The sequence below is a fragment of the Rhyacophila brunnea genome, unplaced genomic scaffold (genome assembly GCF_057557595.1).
Source record: "Rhyacophila brunnea isolate RB1 unplaced genomic scaffold, BYU_Rbru_1.0 scaffold_9, whole genome shotgun sequence".
Lineage (NCBI taxonomy): Eukaryota > Metazoa > Arthropoda > Insecta > Trichoptera > Rhyacophilidae > Rhyacophila > Rhyacophila brunnea.
Window position 1 is genome coordinate 13,525,922 of NW_028233361.1, and position 14,424 is coordinate 13,540,345.

The window sequence follows — 14,424 nt, forward strand, 5'->3', positions numbered from 1 at the left end:
AACCCGAAAGCTGTTGTCAGAACGAAGGACAAGTGTATTTTTGACACATGTTTAAACTTATCCCATATTCTTCCACACCCGAGATCGGTTGTCTATTACCCCACACCCGTTGAGTATTTCAGTTCCCATTAATTATTCTGTGTTCCCTGTATAAGTGTCTGAAGGCTTTCTGCCAGTGACAAAATACGTATCCCGCATGACTCGATGTACAAAACAGCAAGGATTACAGATGCTTATCGAATCTTGGCTCATTGGTATTCCTTAGTGTCTCAATTAGAATGACGGAATATTATAGAGGCAAGACCTCCGAATCCGCTTGCGTTGTATGAATATTGTTAATGCAGAAATTCAAGACATTATTGTACATTTTGATGTTTGCGTATATTCCTCCTTCTTCTTCGTTCCGGTCATCCAATTGGAGATTCTAATGGGTTGCATCTAAATAAAACCTACGTCGACGCACACGAACTGCAGTGTCGTGTGTCTGCGCCCTTAGACTCTTATGCCGGGTCCACACTGTTGTGGTTTGCTTTGAGTTATATAAATACGAACGCCGCTCAACACATGTGTGTGCTAAAAAATGTTAGGTTTAACTTACCGAAGGAAGACTTGGTACATTGTGGCAGTTCAAACCCAAATGCAATAATCGTGAGTCTCAACCAGAATATTGAAGACTTTCTCGATATTCTTATATTCTAAAGAAATATTACTTACATAATAGGTATTACAGATCATTAGTTTTAATCCCAAAGCGGTAAGACTATAGTAGTATCATTGAAAACAATTTGTTAAGCCGGCGTACCTTTTATTTCAAAGTTTAAACTAAAACTAAACGACCCATGACGATTGTTCTGTTTTTTTTTGTTATACTGCTCTGGTTTAAATTTACGTCCGAAAGCAATGTTAGGTATATAGTATATTGTTTAATATCAAATGTCATATTTTGTAAGTAGATAAATATAACGAATGGGGCATATTAAAACTATACATACTAGAGATATTCATTAGAATTCAGGAATTCATTCAGGTACTTCTTGCTGTAATTAGCAGGTCAGTTTCATTCGCCACTGGTATCCTTTTTAACGAAAACCTAAAATAATTATGTTGGAGCTGTCTCATTTATTTTCATTAAACAGAGGAAGCGTTTTGTTTACCTACCATACAAATAATCACGATTATTAAAAGTAACCATTAGTCTGTAATTAAATTTGATTTGTCTCTACCTGCCCTAATTAGCTCCTAGGTTTAATTTATTCGTTCAAACTCACGGTGTTTTTGTTGGTAACCAGTGGCGGCTTGTAGTAAAACATAACAAGTGTGCTACATTGCTCATAATAATTCCTAAATAGCAAACAATTTATATTATAAAATATAACATGCCAGTAACCTTCCTAGCGACTTGTAAGTTTTAACATTAAAAATCAGCGATTGGGCTTGTTTACACTGGCTTAGTACTCGCTACTCGCACTAATACCGACATATTGTGTCAGGCCGAATACTAATAATTTAGCCTGTTTGCACAGTGCGGTATTAGTGCGTGTAGTAGTAACTAATGATTAGTACTAAGCCCGTGTTAACAAACCAATAATCACAGCACTTGCACTAGTAAGTTTAATGCATTCCAACCATTCGCTATAGATAGACAAACCCTTGATGGCAGTTTTGGTTTATAATAAAATACAGTTTTGTCGGTTTACACTTTACAGGAAGCCAGCAGCAAACAAATTTTGAAAATAGCTGATATACTGGATTATTTGTTAGGTTAGGTTAGGATTTAATTCTTGAATTCATAAATTTTTCCAAAATCAGCTATTAAAATTGAATTAATGTTCATATTGAATCTAATAAAATTGGAGACCGTATAGTACATACGGTCATCTCTTTCCGATAAGAAAGCTCACGACGAACTGTGCCACTGTGAAATGTTTTACGTACAATTTACATGTAACCAAGCATATGAGCCAAACACGTGTCGTAAAATATTTTTGTATAGTGACTATACGTGAGAAAGACGTTTTATTAAGAAGACATAGGTATATGATTTCCTTGCTGAGGTTAGATTTGGTCTCTAGAAGTCTAAAGATGGGCAACTTCATATTGTCCCCGAATAGTCTAGTTAAGATAAAGTGAGCAAAACACGCGACATTGTAATAATGAAGAATGTGACAATCTCCGACGATATCCAGAATGAACCGTCCCTGTCCAGTTGAATATTCAAAATACTAAGTTGAGTTTTATGGAACACAACATAATAATTGACTCAAGTAATATGTTACTTGACTCAATTGGATGTCATGTGAAATTATATTATACCTACCGGCAATTATGCCATTCTTCAAATCTCTCATGAGAACTTACTCTGAAAGCAGTTGACATTATTATAGACCCGTCTGCATGACATCAGGCAGGTACAGTGTATATTATCATTTGATATTATGCAATATATATTTATAATACAGGTAGAGGAGGTGGGTTAGCGAAGGTTAACGAAAACAAATAAGTATGACTGACAAAGTTTAGTGTGTACTATTTTATATCGAATCTTAACAGCCTACCTCCAACCTTCGCCACTGGGCCTCTACTACTGTCAACATTCGGCGACACACAGAGCCTGTGGCCCCTGGAAGACCCGTGGCACTCATTAATTTACGACAATTTGGGGCATCCAATGTTTGTTTTAATATTTCGATGCGTCGTTTCTAAAAAACAAGAGAGCACGGACGACACAAAAGGACACTAACGGTCCGCATAATTATGACTGTTAACCCACGCGCATTCGTTAACCATCTCAGACAGCTCGCAATAACTCGTATGTAAACAAACTTAGTTATACCGGTGCTTATCGCTATATTCGAAGTGAGAAGTGTCTAGGTATGAAGAATGTATCAGGAAAAGTTTGGGAGTCCACGATTGTTACAACGAGAAACTATAACATGTAGTCGGCGGATTAAATGTGGAAGTCAGTGGTATCTGCTACATTTTGTTAACCCCGCCTCCTCCGTTCGCCTTAAAAAGCAATAGTGAATTATTATGGATATTTTTTTCGAAATGGACCCTCCCCCCAAACCATTTTTCAGTGTGCGCGCCTGTTTGTATGCACCATGATACCAGGAGTATAACCGCCAGGTTTCATGACAGTTTTGTTTAAAATAATGGCGAATGAGTGACGACAGGTCGTGTATTATTTTGAAAACAATTAATGTAACTCCAGTCCTCTGTAGAGATGGAGCCTTAATGTATAAAAATGACAAAAAAGGACCTCTGGTCTACTTACCGATTACGCTTGCTATAAGTGACTGCTTTGCAGGTCATTTGAAGAGAACTTTACACTTCTACTATAACATTCCACCATAATTTCAGATTCACCCAATTCACAATCGGTAAAACACCGAGAAATGCGTTCGTAGATTATGTAAATAAAGCATCAGACTTCAAACCAGAACATTTATTTTGTTTTTAGGGCTGCCAATAAAAGAAAACTTAAGGGGGGACATGCTCGTCGAAGGTCAAAATTGAGTTTTTATTGTATTTTCAAACCATGATCCTGGACACTCCTTAAACGTTGTAGATGATCTATTTATATAATTTTGAAGCCTTATTATCCTTTATAGTTATTTTAAACATTTGATGACTGCATGAAGTATTTTTGTTACATAAAATAGTATTCTTTTAAACCTCTCGCTCTAATGTTTTAGAATATAGTCATATTTCGGTACATAACTGTGCAGTGGTGTTAAGATTTTTTACATTTATTAATTTTTAAATGCATTTATAAAACCATTAGTATAATTAATTACGAGATAATTTTTGTAAAATATTCACGATAAAAAATTATTTTGATAATCTCTGTGATCCCAAATTTGACAAGAATTAGGCATTTTATTATTCAAAAAATCGGCAAGATTAACACATTTGAAGATGATTCTAAAGATACTTATTATAAGCTATGTCTTTGACCATTCAAGTGTGATAAAAATATTATGAATAATGATTGCTTTATAATAATTATTGACCTAAGAATAAGGTAGTGTTTTTTTGAAATACGCCATTTCTTTTGTCATTCCCTAGTGGTTAAGCTACAACATACGGGCGTAGCCATAAAATGACAAACTATAATTAAAGTAGGGAGTAAAATAATGTTAACGCGCGTTTTTGAACATGTACCTAACCGATTTTTTTTTTATTTTTTTTTAAACGGTACATGTTCAAACACGCGCGTCAATATCATTTTACTCCCTACTTCAATTATAGTTTGTCAATTTATGGCTACGGCCGTATGTTGTAGCTTAACCACTGGGGAATGACAAAAGAAATGGCGTATTTCAAAAAAACACTACCTTATTCTTAGGTCAATAATTATTATAAAGCAATCATTATTCATAAAATGTTTATCACACTTGAATGGTCAAAGACATAGCTTATAATAAGTATCTTTAGATATATCTTCAAATGTGTTAATCTTGCCGATTTTTTGAATAATAAAATGCCTAATTCTTGTCAAATTTGGGATCACAGAGATTATCAATATAATTTTTTATCGTGAATATTTTACAAAAATTATCTCGTAATAAATTATGCTAATGGTTTTATAAATGCGTTTAAAAATTAATAAATGTAAAAAATCTTAACACCACTGCACAGTTATGTACCGAAATATGACTATATTCTAAAACATTAGAGCGAGAGGTTTAAAAGAATACTATTTTATGTAACAAAAATACTTCATGCAGTCATCAAATGTTTAAAATAACTATAAAGGATAATAAGGCTTCAAAATTATATAAATAGATCATCTACAACGTTTAAGGAGTGTCCAGGATCATGGTTTGAAAATACAATAAAAACTCAATTTTGACCTTCGACGAGCATGTCCCCCCTTAATATGAACTTGTCACAAATCCAACGATACGTACAAGCGTTCGATTCGAAAATTCCTAATACGGAATGGGGGGGTATACAACTCATTCTATTTCGAGCCCAATTTTTTTGATACTGTCAATAATTTAACAGCGTATTGCATTTATAGTAAATTTATCGAGAAAAGCTTTATTAGCTTTAAGTTTTGTGTTTCGTGTCATCATTAAGTTGCGCAAAAATATGGATTAAATTATTGTTGCTGAATTATAGACTATTACTACAAGTAGTTGTTGACAATTTGCTGGCAACATCAATAATATCCTCTGCGGATGCTGCGTTGCCAATATGTTGTATAAATATTATATAAGTAGTGAGTATTCATTCTAAAAAGACATTATTTACCAAGTATTGCTCTGCTGGCTTTCAATGTTATTAAAAATTATAAATTACTACTCTGTACTTGATATATGTATTATAATTATTCCGCACGCGATAGTCTGCATTAATTCTAATCTTTACACAAACTTTTAATATTTCTTTTCCAACCTCTGTAGAGGCGTTTCGCTCTGGAAGGCAAACGATATTTTACACCAATGTACCTACATAGTTAATTTAAAAAGCCGCGAATAACAATGAGATATTGTATCACTCGATATTATTGAATTTCCCATTTTCATCTTCTTTTCATACGAACTGCATTTACGCATTGATGTCCTATTCTACTGAGGGAATGGGACAACTGGGCGTCAGGACAATTGAACCTACATAGTTAATTTAAAAAGCCGCGAATAACAATGAGATATTGTATCACTCGATATTATTGAATTTCCCATTTTCACCTTCATTTCATACGAACTGCATTTACGCATTGATATCCTATTCTACCGAGGGAATGGGACAACTGGACGCCAGGACAATTAAGACAATTGAACGCCGTACTGTCGAATGAAATAAATAGACGTTCGTTGGGATTTTATACAGTTAATCAGTTTCTATCTACTACTTGCTAGTTTTAATTCATTTTGCCCGGAACATAATGTTTTTTTATTGCGGATTGAGAATTATCATGCCTGAGAATTTATATAAAAATAAAAGAGCTCTCTTCTCGTTGGAACTTAAACATATGCACAATTAAATCATTATTTACGTCTACGTGTGCATATTTAATTTCTCACCATGTATTAAATAATAATATAATATGTATTATATAAGTATTAAATAAATATGTTAAAAGTACCTACATCTTCCTATAATTCTCGAACGTTTATCTATTTTCGAATTTCATTTGATTGCGTGGCGCCCAGTTATCCCGGCGCCGAATCGTCCTAGACCCTCTACTAACGTGTCAACCATCTAAGTATATACATCTAGTTAATAATGCAATAAGGGTACTTACATATTGCAAATTCTCGTTCATGCCATCGACCTATTATTGTCCACTTAAAAAATATATCGATGTTGTTCTTATGGTAAGGCTGTACTCATTAATAAGTGAATATCAGAAAATTGGCCGTACTGATAACAGGACTATGCATTCTAATTGATTTAAATTGTGTACTCTTCAATTTGAATCATATTTTGCGATCCGTGTTTCGCCTTCTGCGATATTCAGACACTATGCACACTCACCCATGGCAAACGTACAACTGTCTTAAAATATTGTTGCTTATTGTTTACATAGTGAATTGCCATATTCAAAGATAGTGATAATACATAATTCCTAAGTAAAGAATTTACCCACACATGGGAAAAATTGTAGTGTCATACTGTCATACATTACTTACTATTTACGCTTTACTGGCGTATACCCATTACCAACGCATCATTTGGCTGTATCCAGCCAGACATGGTGTGAAAATTTGTATTCCTTCAAATACTCGACTGTCACCAATTATTATATGTGAGCTACATGAAAGTATACAAACTATTTCAAGGGTTGATCCAACCTTAAAAGATTCGGAATCACTCTAATTTATATTTAAAATAGACTAGTCGCAATCGATAAGTACTTTTTGGTATATTTCTAACACCCTGTTTTTATTTAGAAATGGTTTTAATTTGTCTTTTTTTTTTTACAGATATCACCTGTTACCATCAATGTTGTTTATGGAGCCCTGTAATCATTAGAACGTGCCTTCTTATTTTTCCAATATTTTTGATACTGTTTTCCATAAAATCGCAAGGTTTTAAATTTAAAGTCCAGTATAAAATTTGACTTTCAATTTTACTGTCTTATGGTAAATAGTATTAATGTGACATAATATTGTAAAAAAATATCAAAGATATAAAGTCTTGTGTTTGAAGAAGTAATCCAGGCAACGATCCAGGCGATGATCCAAGCTGAAAGGATTCTGTATTTTAACCACATTTTTGGATTAGCTGTCTCTCGAAGATTTGATGGTAAGAAACAATTTTATTATTGTAACTCACAAATTTCCTTGCCTACTTTTTTTCTATTATAGCTTTTACTTAAGCAAAGCTTAATATGTACGAATCTAGCCATCTATATGGACCTGAAAAACCCTCAAGTACCTCGGACTTCGCGTGAAAATTCCTTGTCAGATTTGGAAGGAAGAAACGTTTCCACTTTTTTTGAAAGGATCAAAATGTGGAATATTGCAGTGTATTTTCGAAGAAATTATACAAACTAAATTGTATGCATGACACTGCTTCCTGTCATAAGAGACTAATCCAGATTTGTTTTAAAGAAAACTTTGGCGAAAGCGGAATTAACATACTCGAGTACTATATTTTTGTAAAGTGTGCTTAGTTGTATTTATCAAAACCAAGGTGACTTTAATCCAGCTTAACGGCAATTCTTTAAAATTATTTCTCGCGTGGGAACACTAGTCGCAATACAACGAACTAATATAATAATAATACCATGTCTGTTTATTGTTAATCAAAATTTGCGTAATATGATTTTATCAATCAATCTATCGGATAGTATACATTGTTTCTGTCAAACTGAGATATTCACCTCTTTTGCTTTAAAGAAATTTATAAGTGATGTCAATTTTTGTACCACCATGCCATTGTAAGAAATAACACAGGATTATATAACATCAATTAAATTTACCACAATTTTCGTCAATTACAACGATTGTATTTAAAAATATGTATAAATATGCAATATATATAGATAGATTACTTACAGCTTTAATTTATTCAAAATATAGCCTCAAACCTATCCCGATTTATGTTATTACATTATTTGATAAGTCTATTTTAAAACTCGATAATTTTGTAGAATAACGGAAGTTTATGGATAAACTAGATCGCTGATTCAGTACACGTTATTTAAGTAAAATACAATATAAAAGACTTAAGTGTTATGTTTCTTTACCTTACAAACCCTTTAATGCGGTCCAAAAATTATTGATTGTGGGAATCGTGTTCCTTAATATAAAACTAATTGATTAAGCTGGCTTAACTTAAAGCCAAGTTTGAATGAAAAAGACTAAATTACTTTATTTACGTTTATGTCGTATTCAGAGTGTCATGGACCTTTAATTTATATTTGTTATATAATTCTGTCATTTTAATGTCTGATATTTAGATTTATAGTTTCATGTTAGTGAAACGAATTAAGATAATTCTGAGATGCAAGGAAGGGGGACAATGCGACAGTTGGTTGAGCTTTTTGGTTGCACACAATAATGCTCCACTGCGTACAATGCGGGCTTACTGATTGACGCATCAGAAATTGAAATTTATTCGAGATATTAAATGATAACACGGCCCCCTCCTCCACCGCGGTCTGCTACGTCTGACAGTTATCTAATGTTTGAGATAGTGCGTGATCATAATAATAAAACATCGAATACAAATGATACTTATCCGAAATAAAGAATTAATTAATAATTTTTCGACCAATCAGTTTCTCCGTTTTAGCTTTAGCCAATGGGTTTTAATTTTGTGCTTTTAAATTTAGAATTTTTGCCACCTATTTTTCAAAAAACTGACAAATACGTTTATATTGTATGAGTAATTTCATTTACCAAATATGTAATGGGCTATATCTTCCAAAATCCGTCAAAAGCATGAATTATCATTACGTCATAAAATAATTTCAATGGAGGGATTGCTATATAGATCATGTTTTTACACCTAAGATTCCTTGCAACCAACCATCCAAGAAGTAAATTATAAAGGGTAGCAAAGGTAGAAGGATGTTTTGTTGTCTGGGCAATCTCAGAAATTTACACATTATTCGGGATGTCGCATTTGATTATTATAATATGATAATACAATTATTGCCGTTGAATGTAAGCACTCTGAAAGTGTTTTTGGTTCTTAATTCGATCGGAGAACTATTTCTTCTGGTGTGTCTAAACCACACAGTCTAAACTAAACTCTATAATATATTAAATAATACAGTACTGTGAGAAGTACTACGAGTTTGTCTCCGACTTTCGAAAAAGAAGATAATTAATTTTGCAAGACAGTTTAGTTTATTTACAATGTTACATTACAATAGCTAGGTATATAGACTACTTTGTCGTAGTCACGATTAAGCAGACAAAGAACCAATATCTTAAATATTATGCTTGTATGTATATTCGTTATGTAAGAGATACGCTTACGTTTCCAACCTTGGGATTTTCATAGTAAAGATATTGATGTCATAGAGGTACACATCGTTATTGTTCAATCTCTTCTTGGAAAAGTTAAGACACCTCATACTATGTCCCGAATCAATATTTAAAGCAACACTGTTGCATTGTACCTATGGCAATACTTGTACCCAGTTTTTATTAAATACAAAACTGAGTAGAATTGCCTGAAGGAAGGGAGGCCAAAAATCATCACGGAATATCATAAAGTATCAGTGTAACATAGTATTTGAGGAGGTATCCGATTTTGGGATAAACAAACTTGCACAAAATAAAGACAAATTTTTAAATATAGAACATTCGAAACAAGTGAATCGAATTTTCCTATCAATATTAATGAACTGGTTGAACATGACCTTTTGTATGGGAACGGCGAAAACCGAAAGTTAAACATTTCGAAGCCAAGAAATATCGTTTATTGAATCGATTGATATTATTCTTCTTCCTTGGTTCTGTTTTCTACCAAGCTGCAGACTATCCTGCTATTCTAGGCCAGTTATTTCACATTAACAACTCATTGGACAACAACGGGCCCAGTAATGGAGGTTGCTAACCAAGAGAGTCTCTTTCTGTCCACGTATCTGCACCGCTTCAGTAAAATATATTTCCTATTGCGGACGATATGGATGAAACACACCCTTTTCTTTGTGAACATACGTAATTCGGAAACAACTCATAAACATACATATTAGAAAACTCGATCTTGCATCCATCGGTTTCCGGCCAGTGTGCTTTACCAAATTTAGCCACCTGCACCCCACCTAATTACGACGAAATTAACTAATAGTTATGCGACTGAAGTGTTTCTCAAATTTCATCAATATTGGCGAAATAAAGAATGTTAATTTATTTTTAATGTGTTAACTGTTAATTCATGGTGTCAATGCATTGTATTACTAATTTTAATAAAACGAAAATTTTGTCGTACTGATTCCACTTTTATTAAATGTAACTGGACCGGTTAAACGGTTAAGACTTGCGTTTTATTTAAATTAATAATAAAGAGTGTTACATTCTTAAATCTTGTGAATCAATCGTTGAATAAAAAATAGTTTATTATGTTGGGCTATTCGCTCGGTTTGATCTCAGAATAATAAACCAATTTTTAATAAACCATTTCTTTTCATGTATGGACCTACTGGTTTAAATTGTCGTAATTAGTAAGGAGGCTCGTAGCGTAATTGGTTAATGCACAGATTGCCGCGACACCTAAACCAATTTATTGTAGATACGTCTTCGTCAGTGTCGACTAACTATTATAATAATTGCGGAATTTCCACTAAAATCTGAAACTAATAATTTAAAAAAAAATGCATACAACTTTATAATAACAATGCATATACGTTTATTAACAAGGAAAAGCATTAACTAACTCTAAGTGAAACATTTTCCAAAAAATATAGTCCGTTCAATTATAAATTAAACTTGTCCGGGTATATTTATTCTTAACCCCCAATTACATCGTTATTATCTCATTATTTCACCTCTCGTTTTGTAAACAGCATTTATTATATTATTAGATTCATAATACAGTCGACAAAATAGTTATACTGTCAGAAAACATTTAACTCAGGAGTCACTTTTGAATTATTCTACCTAATTATCCCTCGAATTATGTCCATTTTTTCTGGCATAATTGACATAATTTTCTGAGGCATATTTTTTTTATTCTAATCACTTATCCGAATAAACGGTCGTTGAAAAATACAATATCTACGCATCTTCATTATTTTTAATGCCCCCTAAAAGGTGGCGCCTAATTCAGTATATTTAACAAAATTGTAGAGATTAAATATCGTGGTTCGGTGAAGTCTTTTCCCTCCTCCGACTGTCACATATGTATAATCTTTTGGTTCTAGCCGATTGTGCTATGATCATCCCAAGAATAGTTTTCCAAGATATTGCCTCTCGCTGTAAGATATTTACTTACAGCTAACATAGCAAGTCGTCACAATGTCATGGGTTACATGTAAGTTGTACGTATGCATTTCATCGTTGGACACTTATTCGTGTGCCGAGTACGTGAAACATGAGTTCGTATAACATTTTATCAACTGACGAGTTCTTCGTTGAACATTTCACCGTGGAATACAGTTGTACGTATCTTACAAAATGCGGCGATAGTTTGCAAATAGTACTGTTCCAATTAGATTAACCCTAACCTAACCTAACCTAACCTAGTAAAGACATCTCATAAAATTCGCCACATGTTGTAGAATACGTACAAATATACTCCACGGTGAAATGTTCAACGAAGAACTCGTTATTTCATTAAAAATTACACGAACTTCATGTTTCACGTACTGCGGCGCACGAATAAGTGTCCTGCGGTGAACTGTTAACGTACAACTTTCCGAATACGATATTGCAATGACTGAACAAAATGGTAGTATTGCAATAGCTGACTGCTTAAATTGACTACCCTGTTTTTTGGGTAATAATCAAATATCTTGCGCATTGCGTATGCGCCATCATTTTGTGGGTGAGTTAGTCAAATGTCAAATTGACAGTAAATTACTGAACGCCAGTGTCATTACACAAGAGCACCGTTTGACGGATATCCTACGTATCACTGAAGTATTCCCCTGTTGCCTAGAATATAGATTTCCTCGTAAATTGGTGCTCAGCAGTTGTAACTAGATCCTCTCACAGCACTGATTAACTGTGCAGACTAAATTTTAACTAAAGACTTACGGTTACGAATCATTAAAGTACATCATTGTTTATGTTTTCTTCCCAATTTCTCATTCTGAACATTACAATTTCATAATTTTTCATGATGAGATTGTCCAAAATTTTAATTTTGAGGATTGAAAATAATTTATGTTCCATATTATGTTCTTGAAGCCAAAGGCTGTAACCTGTATATACGGTTGTCTGTCTTGGGTGGAAGGTGGGTTAATTCGTCTGTAATAGTATTGTATCATTCTTTTTCCTTCCTCTTCACGTATTTCGTTGATCTTTCTTCGGATAATGAGCGGGGAATTCTATACTTTTAGTCTGTAATAGTATTGTATCATTATTTTTCCTCTGCCATCCTATCGTATTCCTCTTCACGTGTTTCGTTGATCTTTCTTTGGATAATGAGCGGGGAATTCTATACTTTTAGTCTGTAATAGTATTGTATCATTCTTTTTCCTCTGCCATCCTATTGCATTCCTCTTCACGTATTTCGTTGATCTTTCTTTGGATAATGAGCGGGGAATTCTATATCTTTAGTCTCTCATAGTGTGAACAAGATACTTGCTTTAAATTGACTACCATAAACATTCATTTGAGGAGATGAACATTAGTAACCCTGTCAGTCAATTGGAATTTGATTCTCTATTCTCTATATCCACACCTGAAAGTCCTGAATTGTTTAATGATTGTCATCCTCCTTTCATACAACTCGCAAATCATAAAATAACTGTTTGTAATACAGTGTTGTTTGTAAATTTTGCCTTACCTCTATTCTATCTACAGCTCGTCTCGAACCTTAGACCATTGCTTCATTATCAAATAGACTTTATGAATAATAAACAACTGCACCAACTCTTGACAATAGTTGAAAAGCATGACAGCGTTAAGTAATGTTGCAAATAGGATGTACGTACTATCGTAGTAGCAGGAACAGCACTGCCGGTTATCTGCTTGTAAAATCTCGGTATACCTATATATATATCCGTATTCTGTGTTGAAATATCTTGATTTTCTGTCACACGATCTTGGCACATGCCACAGCGTCAGTAATATTTCCTTACCTTATTAAAATTTTATGCTCTTACTTCTTTTGCTACCTTCCCGTCGCTACATTGCAGTGCAGTACTTAGCTTCCCCCACATGTGTCTTTTCTCGGTTCCTGTCCCTTCCCAATCATCTAAAGTTGTCATTACACAATGTCCTAGTCTTCCTTCACTTCTCAATCTATCCGTGGTCCGCCTTAAAGTGGCTTCCACGGAGATACCAACCAGACCAGGACCATTGGTATCATATCGTATGGTTTTTTCGTCCATCTCAAGGTTTGCTACTTTCGTACATCAATGGTTAGGTTTTTTTATTAGGTGGCGCAGCTCATACTTTGTTTTGTAAACCCTATTATATATTAAGGGTTAACGACTGATAATATCTCATTTTCGTTATGGTTACAATGCGTGTAGATATACCTACTACCGTCATTAAGTTAGCACTCTCCACAGTCAAAGTCGCCACTTACCTGTTTTCATAATACATATTGATTTATATTTATAATATTTTTAATGTTATTAATTTTTTCAGAAGTTTTATCAGTTTTTGAACATATATATGTACATAACTGATGAAGTATACTCATTCTTTGACCATGTATCTGTTTAATAGTGTGTTATATATGTTCTCAGATTTCAAGGCAGTAAATTACCGGTTTAAAACCCGTTACAGTATTTCTTTTCCCGGTAGCGTGAATACCGGGATTTTTGCTTCGCTGGTGCAACCCCTGTCGGGTAGAAAGTAATTTTCCTAGTAGCTCATGAATATGTAGAGTACACTATGAATTGTTAACTTATTGATTTAATTACTTGCGGCTTAGTGCTGTCGCCAGGTATGCCACAGGTAGATGACACCAATATGGTAATGTGCCTATCTGCTAACACATCCATCTTTATTATTACACTCCTGTCTAGCCTTCGTAAGCGCGATACTTACAGCATAACTGCTTTGTGATGGATTTGACATAGTAGCTAGCAATTATTATGATTTGTAAACGTGCCTTCTACATAAATAGTGAGGTTAAAAGCTAATTTATACAATACTAATCATTAATACCATACTTGCCATGATCATCAAAATTGCCTTTCAAAACTTTTTTAATAAACTATTTCTTTTATTCAACGAATAAGCCACTTACAATGCTTTTCCAATTAAGCTTCGGGCATCTTACTAAATAACGACGATTTTAACTAGTAGTTGTTACATGAAATGCTTATCGCTAAAC

The 14,424-nt window shown here is 33.6% G+C and overlaps 1 long non-coding RNA gene across 1 annotated transcript in view; it reads left to right on the top strand.

The window, feature by feature from the left end:
- The window catches only part of LOC147063280 (uncharacterized), a 60,702-nt gene that overhangs the window by 15,076 nt on the left and 31,202 nt on the right, over positions 1-14,424 (top strand). The window contains exon 2 of the long non-coding RNA XR_015072138.1: positions 6,936-7,257. This is a non-coding gene — a long non-coding RNA (uncharacterized LOC147063280). The remainder of the gene's footprint in view (positions 1-6,935; positions 7,258-14,424) is intronic.